We start from the raw sequence: 14502 nt of genomic DNA on the forward strand, positions 1-14502 counted from the left end.
TCTGACCAATCCCTAATAAACACGATGGACAAAGCATCTGCTGAACTAGTCCTTCCTCCCCCTGTGTGCATGTATTTGTACATTTTATTCTAGGCCAGTGCACCTGATTGGCTCTGTGTTTATAAGGACACGAGCTGGATATGGGCAGGGAACCTCTCCTAGTGTTGAGAGCAAGGGATAACTCCTTGCATCTTAAAGAATCCAACCCTTTGGCAAGAAAAGATATACTCACTTCTGTTTTCTCAAGAATGGAAAAGGGTCTTTCTGAGCTGTGCAGAGAGTGAACTTCTTATCCTTTCTCCCTCTCAGTTGGCTTTGTGTTATATTGCCTTATGGATTATAGCCCTACCCTTACTGCTGGATCCTGCAGTTGTGTTTCACAGAGTGACTCGGAGAAGAGCATGAATAAGTTTTGTGTCATAATTCTTAATAGTTTGCTTGTTATTCTGCAGATGGCTGTATTAATAGGGTTTTTTTTTAAACCCACAGTTTTGTGGATGTAAGTCTCCAGAGCTTTTGGGAGCCAGGAGAACAAAAGGCAATTGGTTTTTCTTGCTCTGGTTGCTATAAGCCTTTTTATTAGCCAGGAGCAAGTCAACCCTTTGCCAGTGAGATTCCTCACGTGTCACTGAATATCAGCTTAAGACGTCCAATAACTCCTTCTAAAATATCATATTAAATTGATTCTGACAGCTAAAAATAAGTTTATGGGGGAGGACTGGATGATACCCGGTTCTGAGTGATGGCATATTGAATATTCCATCTTGAGGTCAGTGATAAGATAGTGATGGAGARCTATGGATAGCTGCAGACACTTCAGGTTGTTTTTTTGAAATGAGCAGGTGATCTCCAAACACTGTGTGACAAACAGGTGCCTGTAAGGTAGGAACCAGCATTGTTTGTTGGTGTGGCAGCCTTATGGCCACATGGCAAAAGCAGCTCAGGAGCTGAATAGGTACAGCGTTGTGTCTTGAGCATGGGCATGAAAACATGGCATGTTGTAATGATGCTTGTACTGCTGTTACACTTAATGTGAAGTTAAACTCTTCCGTAAGCACCGTTTGCAACTTAAAAGGGGCAGAGTGAAGAGGGAACTGCAAAATGGAAAGTATTCTTAAAAGTCGTAATAAATACTAACATAAGGTTTCCATTCTCTATGACTTTGTAGGAATGTGATCTTAAATGTGAAAATTTCTCCAACTCAAACCTTATCTCAGTGGCAGATTCATATTTTAGGAGAAGTGTGGAAGGAGGGGATAGAAATGACRAGGTTATTCTTAGTATTTCTTAAGCCTGTTCTGAACAATGAAGAGGCTCGGCACGGGCGCTGGCGTGCAGAGGAAACAGGCGGGGTCATTCTGATGAGAAAAACAGGCTTGGGTGGGGTAAACGTCATTAAAGGACCTTAGTTTGCCAAACTAATAGCCTCAGAAAGGTAAGAAGGCTGACTTGGTGATTTTGTGTTGCACTAGTTCTCAAAGCTTTGTATCAGCCTTCTTCACATTGTTGAAATTCTTACGCAGTTGTCCTTTAATTTAGAAAATAAACTGTGAAAGCTGATAAATATGGCAGGTGATTGATCACCAGATAATGACCTATTTTTTTTTAAACAGTATAGCTCAAGAGAAGGAAATTGCTGAAGTTCTCAARACAYGTGATTATTTTRAAACATAAAGTATGTTATTGTGATAACAAGAATGTAGAGCGCCCTTTGGAATCACCACAATCAGTTTACCTTGAATTAAGTTTTTTATTGATGATTTCAGGGATTGAAAAGTTATGAAAATTTGCAGTGCATCCATGTATCTTTTTGTGATGTTCTTAGGGTCTTTAATTGTTGCCAGAGAAGTATTAATCTCTTAAAATATTCTACAGCTCCTGGTGGTGTGTGTTGCTGGTACTCGGTGTTCTTTGAAATTTGTCATGTGGAATTTTGTTTTCTGAAGTAGTAGAATATACTCTGYTAAAATGTCACTTCTGTCAAAGGAAAGCTAAACAAACTATTACTTAAACCTAATGAGCTAATTAATTTCTTCCAAAGCATATTTGTGATAAACTACTTAACTGGGTAGGCTGAAAGTGCTTTGCAGGACATATGCTGGCTTTTTTCTCTGGACCATAAGTAGTCAGAAATAATTTAAATGTAACCTTATTAATTAGTCACCATTTTAGTAAAATACTTTATTGATACAAATGACAGATTTGTGTATTTAACTGATTCTTTTCCATTTCATGTATTTGACTAGAAAAGATACTAATTCAAAATTGAATTCTACTTTTTTAGGCAATCCAAGCATGTGTTTGGGCTATTTTAATAACTTATTCAATACTGTTGGTATACGTATTATGATAGATTTGTAAAGTTGGTATGTGTAGCACCGCACTCAGGCTTGTTTTTTAAGAGCAATCTAATATAATGAAAGATCTGAAGTCAGCTTGTGATGCTCCTTCTAGCATGGTCCAGCAGTGGACTGGCTGGCAGTGCACTCCCATGGCTTTATCCCCTTGGCTTAGGGTGGCAGTGTTGCTGGGGACACAGTAGGGCAGGATGCCAGCCAGCCAAGGAAGTTGTTTCAAGACAAATCCTCTGTTCTGTCAGATCACAGCTGTTTCATTTKGGGGGCTGGGCAAGTGATTGAAGCCCTTCATTGCTCCTCTTTTTGCTGTTGTTTTGTGAATGGCTACACTTTCATGGTTATCAGCGTCTTCCTTGGATGAGTCAAGATCAGTTCAAAGGTGAAAGATGGAAAAAAGATACGATGTTCAGGTGCTGAGCCTTGTGGGTGAAGCACCTGAGATCACTTATCAYGATGACCTATTCCCAGAAAGTGTTTTTCTCCAGGAGGATTTCTCTACACTCTAATATGATCATGTACCAGCTGTCATGCTCAGGACAGTGGGATGTAACTTTCTCCCTTTGATTTCTATTCTGTCCTCCCTGGAGACATGTTAGCTACAGTTCTTGTGCKGCACCCAAAGGTTGCTCTCTGAGGAAGCCATCTCGACAGTTAYTTCAGGTTGTTCATGGAAACCCTAAAGTGCTGTGGTTTTTGGGYCGTGTGACCTTTTGTTGGCATTTCAGCCGTTCCACGGGTTTATCTCATCTCCCTGTGCTTATCAGCCTTCTGGCTGAGAAGAGCTGCTTCTCTGCTCCAGCTGGGCTGCTCTGTGGCTCAGAGAGAGAGTTCAGCAGTGTGAAAGTAGCATCAGCATAGAAATGTGTGGGGTTTCCTTCTAACTTTCCTGGGGTTTTTTTGTATTGTTTTGTTTTGGTTTTTTTTTTTGAGAGTTATTTGGTTGTTTTTTCCTTTGTGCCTTGGTTTCCATGAATGCAAAGTAGGGTTAAGCTCTCAGCAATAATAATGAAGCCTACCTGCAAAACTTACACTGAGAGTGCCCGTGACTCATGTAGTGATTGTGAAAACCATGAGTACAGTACGTGTTGGAAAGAGATGATGATAGTGTGTTGGGCTGTTGAGTCATTAAAAAGCTATGTCAAATGTTTTGATTAACTTCCCTGGGTTTGGCATGGTGGCAAAGGTGAGCAACCACCGTGAGCTTTGCCTGCTGCTGCCCTGTGAGCTGGTGGGGATTGCTTAGACATTTTGGTTTCCAATCAGTGCAGATTTAAACCTGAAGTGTAGGAMTCAGAATGGGATAACCATACAGATATGCCCATCTATTGTAGTTTCTAGGAGGTTGTAAGGGTTGGAATAGAGAAGTCATCACACAACCTTATACTCAGAGGGTAGGACCTGGCAGTAGAGAAAGAGATGTTTGCTGATTGCTTAGGTCCATCCTGCGAGTCTGTGYGAGGTCTTTTGTGATTCTCCTTCTAATTGTATAACAGAGCTCCTTCCTCCCTCGGACRGGGCCCACATCCACCTCTCATTTGCAGGTCTCCACTTTGGAGTCCTAAGGGTTTTTTTTGCTGTTGGTGTTAAGTGTCTGGGTTCAGAGAGAACGTGTGATACTTGTGATTTTAATTGAGAAAAGTGATCTGTTAACTATCTCTGTCAATGTGCTGATGTGTTTTGGATGCGTATCATGCATAACTTAAGTATTACAGTCCCTGCAGCATTACATGTTTGGGTTCTTCTCATCCTGTGACTTGAATAAAAATTCGTCTTACTGTATTTTTGTTAAATTTGGCAGCAGCTAATTGTTCTGAAATATCTGACAGTATTTAATATTTTTAAGTTGTATTTTTTGAAGTTGTGTATATATTGCTTGTTCAGAGTAGAATAAGAGACTGTGTTTAGCATGGATTCATGGATTACGAAGTCAAAGATAAAGTGTCTGTACAAGGCAGCATTTGAAGCTGATAAGAAAAGAAAGGAATGTACTGAATCTTGTTCCAAAGCCATTGGACCTGAGGATTGGGTTGTTTGTTGCTTGGCTTTCGGGTTGTTGGGTTGTTTTGTTTTTTTTTGTGTGTGTGTGTGTTTTTGCCTCATGGAAGATTGCTTGAGCTTATCCTCATTTTGGAGGGATAAGCCTTCATTATGGCCTGCATGCTTTTGGCAGCAAGCAATTTGTTTCAGTAGTTAAATRTCCACTGTTCACTAATGTCTTTTTAAAGCAGTGTGAAAAAGTTTTGTATAAACCATAAGAATTTTCTTGGTATCAGTGATCTTCTGTAGAAGTCTAACAACCAGAATAAAACTTGAATATTCTGTGGTGTGTCACAGATGTGCTGGAGCAATCTGCCAAGCATATTGGCAAACATGCACAGGTGGCATTTGGCATATTATGGCTCCAGTTAATGTATACGTTTTAACAAATTATCATTGGCAGCTTCAGGAGCTTCTGTTTAAATGCACAACCCTCTCACAGTAGTTCACACAGTCCATCTTCCAGCAACAACTAGTTTARTTTCTTGGTAGATATATGTGAAATTCTGTAGCTTTTGCAAGAATTATCTTGGCATATAGCAGAGAATGTGCTCAGAGGTCAGCACAGGATTCGTTTCAGAAGGAAAAGTTTCAGCTGACTATTTAGTCATTTTTAAATAATGCATCATTAAATAAGAAATTATTATGATGTGGAAAGAAATTGTAAACATATTTGGAGCTTTGAAATGTGCACCCATTAGCTGAATATGAAATGTGCCATGCAGATTTTACAGAGTGGTGGAGTTCAGCGCTGTGGTTACTTGTAACATCACAAACCGTTCACATGCAGAAGATTATTTTTGTACACAGAATGTCTGTGGTCTTTGTTTATTGCATGAAAGCACAAGGAGACTGTTTGAGAAGCTGATGGCAGTATTCTAGTAAAACTTTCTCCTTTTTCGTGGGTATATGGGTTCATCAAACTCTGGTTGAAGACATAACGCAATTTTAAATACCAGCTAAGAAAAAAAGGTGAAGTTCAACTTCAGATTTAAAAGACACTGATTATTCMGTTTACTGCTTACCATATAACTCATGTTATTTTCCCTACAGCACCATGTGTGCTAAAATAGTACAAACTTCAAGTGCTTTGTTGTGCTTTAGGCTCTTCTTACCTTTGGTTAATGTGAAATGAATTTTATGCTTTCTGCCATAGAATAACTAGATGCAAAAATCCTGTTTAATACTGGCTGAAGAGAGAATATACTTTTTTAAATTCTATCCTTCCTGAAATGTTAAAATATTTAAAACAAGTCTAACATACAAAATTCTGCAAGGGTTCCAYGAGAACCTCTTCCTTTATAGTGATCTCCTTGCTGGGTATTTGCTTGGAGACTGGGACCGACTGCGTGCTTTTCAAAGTAAATGTTGATGGGGAAGAACAAGTGGAAATAGTTATCTTCGTGGGAAAAGAGGAARCAGTGCCATGTTCACTGTCACAAAAATAGTGGTTCAGCAAGAGGGATAAAGTGTGTTGATCAATAGATTGGAATAAGATCTAAAGAGAAAAGTAATTCCAATAAAAAGTAGCTATAGAGTGTATTTGAYTACAGCTTCACTTTGGAAGCAGCCAGCTGAGATAGTTGCATCAGGTCTACAATTAAAAATGGCTGACAATGAGAGAGTTAACCAGTGTGGGAGTCAAGGCTGAGTTTCATCACTCAGAACTCATTTTGCAGGAGGAAACATCGCGTGGAGCAGGACACAGCTCTCCCAGCTATCATTTCAGATTGTCTGCAGGTTCAGGGAAGGCCGTTCTGCATCAGCTTACGTGATCCACATCCTTGGAAGGTTTCCTTCACTGCTAAAAGGGTTATTTTACCGTCTGAGCCACTCCTCTGGGCTGGAGCCCAGCCAGGGGAGGTGGCACACACTGAGGGCAGGCCATGGGCACGCAGGATCTGGCACACTGCCCTAAGCTGAGTGCAGGAGAATGAAGCTGCAACCTGTTTGAGAGCTGGGGAGGTGGAAGAAGCCAGAGTTGAAGTAAAAGAGCCAAATATTGGCTGTTCTGGAGAGATCGGAATGTGTCAGAGTCATAGAGTTATGAACTTGGTGTTGGAGGGTGGGGTTAGAAGWAGTTTAATTTCAAAAGCTAACCACGTGCAGTTCAATTATTTATAAGGACTTTCTCATTTATTTTTTGGGAAGAAATGTGTGTTCCCATGAACTGTGTGGATTATTCCAAGAATTGCAAACCTCAGATGAACACCACAGCACTTTGTGATTCCAGGGAGGAGTGTTCTGGGAAGCTTATAAAATTGTGATGAGTATTGAACTGTCATGAAGAAAATAATTTTTGGTTGTTTTTTGCCTTTTTTTTTCCCCCGTGGAAGTACATAGTTTTCAGTTACACAGACTGTACCCTCTCATCCCAGCATCTGACTCTTGGACAACTGCTGTGTTTGGGATGATCTCTTTTTCTCTGCAAGCACAGCAATCACATGAATTTTTTGCCAAGATACCAGTGCTCCCAGTACAGCTGTGCAGTACCTGACTGGGGCAGCAGTGCCCAGCTCRAACAGGCAGGGGCATGGCAGCTTTGGCAGGGCTGGCTCAGCACAGCTGGAATGAAGTGGTTTGCAGTCTGTGTGTGTGTGTCTGAAAAGGGGAAAGAGAGGGCACCRGGGAATAGCTAAAAAGGGAAATGTAAAACAAAGAACTTCAGTAAAATACATGTAAAAAGAAATAGATGAAGAAAATAAGGAGGAAGATAAATAAGGGAGGTAGGACAAAATGATCTTGGAGAAGGGAGAMTGAAGTAGGTACAGTGCTGGTTTTATTACTCTGTAATGAGGGGTAAAGTGGTAGAAAGGAGGAGAGGCTAAACAGGGTAAAACAAACAAAAGCTTTTTCACTAGTTTTTCCTCTCTCAATGTTTTGGCAGCAGTGCCATTAATGTGGTTTGTGTAATGCTGTGGCATTCTTGGATTTTTTACATTTTAGTGGGGGGTGAGGGGAAGAAGAGTATGTCCTACTTGAGACACATCTCCTTTTTTTATCAGGCACTGACCATCAAGGGCAGTGATGACATATGCATGCATGTGCACTTATTAATAGGTCATCTTTTGTTTTCTTGTGCACCCCTTTTACTGTTTCTATTTGGACTTCTCAATTTTATTTAGCAATTTTCACTTTCTRTACTGTAAATAATGTTTTTTAGAGAGTAGGATGTATGTGTAGCCTTCAGCAGCTTTTGTAGTAATAAGAATGTCCCCCAAAGAAGAGGAGAGGTGTAGTCCACAAGGGGGAAGAAAGTTATCCATGCTGGACCTACATAAAAACAATGTTTTGTAGGGACTTCATCTCACACCTCAGCAAAAGTAGACAGCATTCCAAAAGCTGTATTTTCACCTACAGGAATACTGCATAAAATAGTCACCAGGCATTAGGCACAAGTCACATGCTGGAAAAACTTGAGATGATCTTTTTCTTACCAAATTAAGGAAATCAATAACATCTTGGGTTTAGGCACAGCTACAAAGTGGCTGCTATTTATTGGGAGGTTTCACCTGTTATTTACTTGGTTTTGCTCACCAGTTTGCTTGCTTTTTAAAAGGAAACATGATACTGCTTTGAGGGTTTTTTCTTCCAAGCAATATGATACACTTAAAATCTAACATATGATACACTTTAAGTCTAGAAACAGTGTTTTTAAGATATTACCAGAAGAGGGAGTGTATAACACTTTCTATGCAGAAAAACTTGTAAATTAATTGATTAATAGCAATTAATAACCACATGACTTACATACTAAGTTTAAAAAAAATAATTGTAGGCTCAAATTCACTTTCAAAAGAATACAATTAATGCCAACTTTTTAAGCTTCTTATTAGGCTTTATTCAGTTAAAGTAATTATATCCAAGTAATATAAATGGCCTGGAAGGCAATTCAGATTCCTAAGTGTTGTATTGTGTCTACCTGTAACAAAGACTCAAACAGCTTTTCAGTAGCAGTCTTAGATTAGCTCTTGCAGTATCCAACTCTGAGAGCTCCATAACAGTATGCAACAATTACAAATAYCTTYAAAAAACATAGAAAATWAACACAAATAGATAAATATTGTATGTAATTTTACACAATCTGTGATAATATTATTGACWAATAKACCATCATTAGCTATCTCAGGCAGGAACAGCCAAAATACTTCCAAATCCTATTATCTCCTATTGATGAAACAGTTAATGTAGTGTTTGTATAGAAAATCATTATTTTTACTCTATAATTTATGTAGATGTTCCTGCAGTTGTCATGCAGCTGGGCAACAGGTTAATCTTTTGAACAATACYCAAAAAATGCAGGAAAAAAGCCCTCAGCRTGTCTAATATGTAAACTCCTGATAAACTTTGCCTATTCCGGTGCCTTACACAAGTTCTGCTGTGTCAGAGAGTGCTGTTGACCRCAAAGACTGCAATGTTTTGTTTCTTCAAGTTGTATTAGACAAARAAGGACCACTGTCAAGAGATTCTTGTCGTATTTTCTGTTGTCTTTTTCMCAGATAACAAGTTGCCCAGGTTGGTATGACATTCTCACTCTGCACTGCTTTRTAAAGGATGCAATTAGACCAGGTTCCTGAAGGGTTGAAGCAGTTCCTACATAACTGAGATTTTCCTTGTTGTTTGGCAAGCTTGTCAGAAAAAAACCTTTAATTCACAATTTTATACCAAGTAGCTTTCCAAAAGGAAACCTTCTCTTTTTGYCAGATCACCTTATGTTTTTACCCCACAGGATTTTTTCCCTCTGCCAGGCCAGGAGTGGTTTTGTGCTGTGTCCTCTCTGTGTGACCCTGCTGGTTGCAAAGAACCTGCTTGGCACCTCTGGCTCTTGGAAAACCCCTGGTTTCTGTGGAGCTTTGTGGTGAATCCTATGCATTAGGTAGAAGGTGTGCCTCTTTCAGGGCACTCCTYCACCTCTGAGCCTAAAACTTTCCAATGTTTGTGGATTATCTGTGCTGGGTTTCAKCTGTCAGAAATTTTATGTGATGTACACTGAGAGTTTTGAGAGCTGTTCATCACTGTGTGATGGTACACATGGTATTCATGTGGAATTCATGGTTCTTCTCCTTGCTAAGAGGAAAATTGKCTGTGTTTCTTTTGTTACTACGTGGCTGAAGCTGTCACTTGAGTTCTAAAGCAGTTTAGTTTTCTGCTGTATCAGGGTGGGCTTTGTRAAGTAATTGTTTTTATTTCTTTCACTTTTCTAGATTATAATGAGAAGCCTTATAGTACTCTGTAAAGCTCTGGCCCTGCTCATCATTGGCATGGGGCTAGCTAGCACTCATTTTCTTTAGTTTCATTTTGGCTCGYAGCCTCTGACAAGCCACATGTAACCATGTATATGCGTGGAAAGGTGCCACACTGGCCCTGTCCTGGSCTCTAAGGTCAGAGGAAAGGTTTTCAAACTGCTACAGTTCAGTTCCCTCCCCATCACAGTGCCATGTACTCTTTGACCAAAGGTCATCTTGTGGGTCACGAAGCAATCCAGCAGCCAACTTCCAAAAATACCTGTGACTGCTTTCATACCTGTAGAAATTATATAAACTTATCTATGTGTGTAGTACTGCAAGGCTTGATGCTCACATCTTGCTTGCYGTGGACTGAGAATGACAGCTAGTGACACTTAATGATGGGTCAGTGCCAAGTTTTTCTCTCTGTAGGACTGGTCTCTGTTCAGGTTGAGGAAGGGCAGTGACCTTTAGGGCCATACTCATCCCTTTTTTCTGTGATCACAAGAGCGTACCCAGGGATGCTGGAGCTGGCAGATAGGACGTGCTGAAAGCCCTGACRAGTTCCTGGGCTGTTTGCTATTTCCTCTGCCCTGTCCCAGTTGTCCAGGTGGCAGTGATTCACAATAGCTGTAGYTGTACACTTGAGATCTAATGGACTCAATGTCCTTTCCTGATTTGAGTCCCTGGAAATGACATAATTCTGTAGAGAAACCTTCATTCTCTGTGTGTACACACGTGCTACATGAGTAGCAGTTATATTTTGTATTTCTGGTGTAAACAAGCACATTGTGTAAGTGAAGTTGATACTAAGGCATAAAATGCTGTCACTTGATTGTGCACCAACRAGCCTGTCAAGTTGTTCCTCTGTACTCAGTCGTCCATTTTATTCTGGACTCGCTCCAGTTTTCTGAAACCTGAGGAACTTCTAAGCTTGCTCACTTGGAAAAGAAAACATCAAAACCAGTAATCTTGCCCAATATATTTGTTTTGTTCTGCAGAATGTCAAACACTCTCCAAAGTGGCAGCTGCTAGAGAAAAAAATCCACATATTTCAAAATCCATTGCCTTGTGGTTCTGGAGGTTCTGGGAATTTAATTCATTATGCTACTTCAGAGCACTCATTTCCAAATACAGGGCAATTTTTTTTATATGAAAAATGAACTATTTTTTATATGATTTTGCTGCTCCTTTACTAAGGCTGGCTTTGTGGTGTCCTGTAGCAAATCCTGGGGTTCTTTCCATGCACCCCCCGTAGTGGCAAAATCAATTTTCCAAGTAACCATGCTGGAGTCCTCAATTGATCAGATTTAAGAAGTTTGGTGTTGGCTCAAAGCCCATCATTCTCTTCCTTCCAGGAAGAATAATAATAGTAGCCAGTAACCAAACAATCTCTTTAAAGCAAAATATTTACAACAAAATCATCTTAGRCAGTACTAAATGTAAACATAAGCAGGCTGCAGTGTAAGCAAGCCCAGCTTATGCAGTGTTGATATCAATCAGATTAAATTCCTTGGAAGTCTGATTTTTTTTTTTCTCTGTACCCCTCAAAGCTTCTAGGAACTGCCAAACTCATCAATACTGCAGCTCACAACMCAGTTCTTTGTCATGCCCAGTTCTTAGGCCTGCAGCCCACACCCTGGGATCAAGTCGCAGTKTAATTCTTGTGTAGTCCTCACTCGGTTCACTGCCAGCTTTGGCACAAGCGGGCATTTGGTTTGTGACACTGGCGGGCCTTTGAGCGGACGGTTCTGCTCTTTGTTATGGACAGAGCAGATGGTGCAAAGGTTCAGACTGAGTGGTCAGGATTGGGGGACAGGGCAGGAATGCTTTTTGCTGTGGCTGTATTAGCTCGCATCAGCCCGTTTAAAGTGGTTGTGAAACCAGTGCCTGTGTTTGCTGAATTTTGAGAAAGGATAAGTGAGTCTTAATATGCGGTGTAGAAAGTGAAACCTGGTTGTCTGCGGCTTTGTCCTGTGTGCTTTGCCATGTTTCTCCCATTGTGGCACCTCCTGCTCTGTGCACAGACAGAGCTTCAAGTTTCATGTCATGTTTCACTGCTTTTTTTTTTTTTTTTTTTTTTTTTTTTGGCCCATTTAATAAGACACGTGCACGGCTGGGCTGGAATGTGCTCATGGTGTCCAGCCAGCAAAGATCTTCCTGCTTGCCTTCTGCAAGAGCATCAAGAAGTCCTACCTTTGCTGTTTGAATGCTGCTTTTATTGTTCATGATAAACACCATCAGGGACATCTTCCAGCAGGGATTGGGAGGGCACCATCTCAAATCCAAAATTAGTCTGATTTTGAAATACAGAACACTTTAATGTAGACAGGTGGAAGGAGATATGATAGAACTGCATTTATCTAACTTTACAAMACCAGACAAGGAATGCAATGCAAGTAAGAGATTGGCTAGAGAATTTTTAATCTTAAAATCAATTTTCCTGGCAATGCAAAGTGTGCAGAATACTTCAACTTGTGGATTTCTTCCCCCCCATTTCATCTTGTTTGTTTTCCATTTCTTAACATTAAGCAGTACTCATTCATACAAGGGAGCTACTGTATGTGTGTGTGTAGTGATAGCATAGCTAATTACATAAATATCTTTTTGTGTTGCATGTGTTCAGTGACAGAATAAAAAGAGCAGGTTGATGCTGTTCTTTGTTATCTGGAGTGGTARGAAGCAAACTTTCTTCCATTGCAATGGTTTTGGCACAGTTCAAGTTGTCCCTGTCCCTCTTGGGTGATTGTGTAACACCAAAGACCTGGGAATTAGGTTTTCTGCAGTGATTCATATCAAACTGCTTCTCTCCCTCCTGCACTGTCCTGATGTCAGAGCAGGAATCTCCTCACTGCAGCCTCGTTCCCCGGGGTGAGCAGCGTGCRCAGGTGGGTGTTCTTTGTGTATGGATCTGCGCAGTGCATTATCACAGCTTGCAGGGCTAATTTTAGTCTTCTGAACTCAGGTATTAACTGATAGTGTGAGTGTTTATATTGAATCTAATGTTGTTGATGTGTTTTTCAACATCAGGATTTTTTTTCAATGGCTTCAAGTACTGTTGATAGCAAATAAAMCTTCTCAGAATATTTAGTACCAGGAAAAGAATTTCTTAATTTCATTGCATTATATAACAGATTGCTTTTACTATGTTAAGTAAAATTACTTTTGCATTTGTCACAGTACACTGGCAGCACGTGATTTCTCTGTGCCACATGCACAATCCATTTCAAGGTGAAACCCTGTGAATATTTACTGCATAATGTTACTCAGAAGCCTTTAKACATTGGAAAATAGTAGATAAAAATGCTCGGATTGAGACAGTTGGCATATATGCTGCTGCTATCACATAAGCAGGCAGAAAATCCCATTGCATTYTCTGTGCCATTGTGTGCCTTCCCGTGGGCCAAGGCTGCTCTCTCCCTGTGTGAATGTTCCGTCATGCCTCTCCCTTCCATTCCAGCTCCTGCCTTGATGCCCAGCTGCTGGGGTTTCTTAGCAGTTGGGTTCTTTGTCCTCACTSCTACCCAGAAGGAAGACAGCTTTCTGCATTGTTCCATGTGGGAATTACRTTGCCTGGTCTTGGTCAGTTTGTTTGTGGAACAAGTAACAAAATAGAACTTGCTTGCCCTCTTATCCCTAAAATAAAAATGGGCCAAATCAAAGACTAAGAGTTCTTGTTTTTAAGACAAAATATGTCAGTGCTGGTTCCCCACATAGTAGTTCAAAGTCAAGAATTTTGTGAACCACTAAAATCTGTTGGAGACTTACCCAGTTTTAATTACGGGTGTGAAGTGTACAATAGAAACAAATCCTCCAAAAACATGCTTGCCTCTGGTACTAATTTTAGTGGTGGAAGGAGTTGTGTTTTAAAACCAGCATAATCCAAGGAAATGTCTTTGTATTCCTGAGTTGTCCTTAACWATTAATGGGTAGGTGACATGAGCTGTCAACTTCTTGAAATATGGAGCCACAGAGGAGCTGGTTGTTGTCTTGTATTCTGAGTGCATAAACATGGGAATGTTAATATCTGTGGTTTAGGATTCAGTATTTGTTTCTAAACTTGATAATGGGAGCAGTAGCTTCCAGGTTTCTGCAAGGTTTCTTTATTTAAAGAAAGAAAAAAAAATTGCCAACCAAGAAAACCCAGCAAATTTCCAGAAAATTTGCTGGAATGGTACTCCCTTCTGTTTAAACCTTCCTAGTGATGAAAAGTAATGTGCTAACACGCTGATACTAATACACAAAGGTGTTTGTACAAGACAGCTGCCTCTCTTCTTGGCAGACTTCTTATTTTAGTGAAAGAGTAATTTGCTTGGTTTTAAAAATGAATTCGTGTGTAATTTGATAAGTGAGGGAAGACCAAAAATTTCAGCTTTGATTATAGTAACTTAAAATAAGAGCAAAAGCCACAAACTGTTTTTTCCTATTCCTTTTGTCAGCAGATATGCTGTGATTTTTAGAAGTGATTACTTAAGAAATGGTCCAGAAATTAATCATTTGGTAAAARTTAGATTTTACTGTCCATGTGTTGGCTTTGGGTAGAAATCAGATCTTGCCAGTCAGACCTCAGAGCCTGGAGACTTAGGAYGTGGAGACCCATCTGGAAGTTGAGGGCAGTGAATTTTTGCTGCTGGAAAAGCAGCAGTTGTGAGTGATGGTGCCGTGCTGGGGTAGCAGGGACTGTGTCCCTCGGGGCACCAGCAGCCCAGGGAGATGGCGGGTGCCCCCGGGCTGGGCGATTTGAGCCCAGCATGGGTAGCTGTGACCGGCTCGTTTGCTGGGGCAGCCGTCCTGAAGCCACTGGCACGGGCCTGGCAGCTCATGGGGGCATCCGCAGAGTCTGGCGCTGTGACTGTGTCTGACCTGTGCCATGCTGCCCCCGC

At 40.5% G+C, this 14502-nt stretch overlaps 1 protein-coding gene across 4 annotated transcripts in view; it reads left to right on the forward strand.

Moving 5' to 3' along the window:
- Positions 1-14502, forward strand: part of ATXN7 (ataxin 7) — an 82238-nt gene that overhangs the window by 49653 nt on the left and 18083 nt on the right. The window lies entirely within an intron of this gene.

The sequence above is a fragment of the Malurus melanocephalus genome, unplaced genomic scaffold (assembly GCF_030028575.1).
Source record: "Malurus melanocephalus ecotype Western Australia unplaced genomic scaffold, MMel_1.1 scaffold_245, whole genome shotgun sequence".
NCBI classification, from domain to species: Eukaryota; Metazoa; Chordata; class Aves; order Passeriformes; family Maluridae; genus Malurus; species Malurus melanocephalus.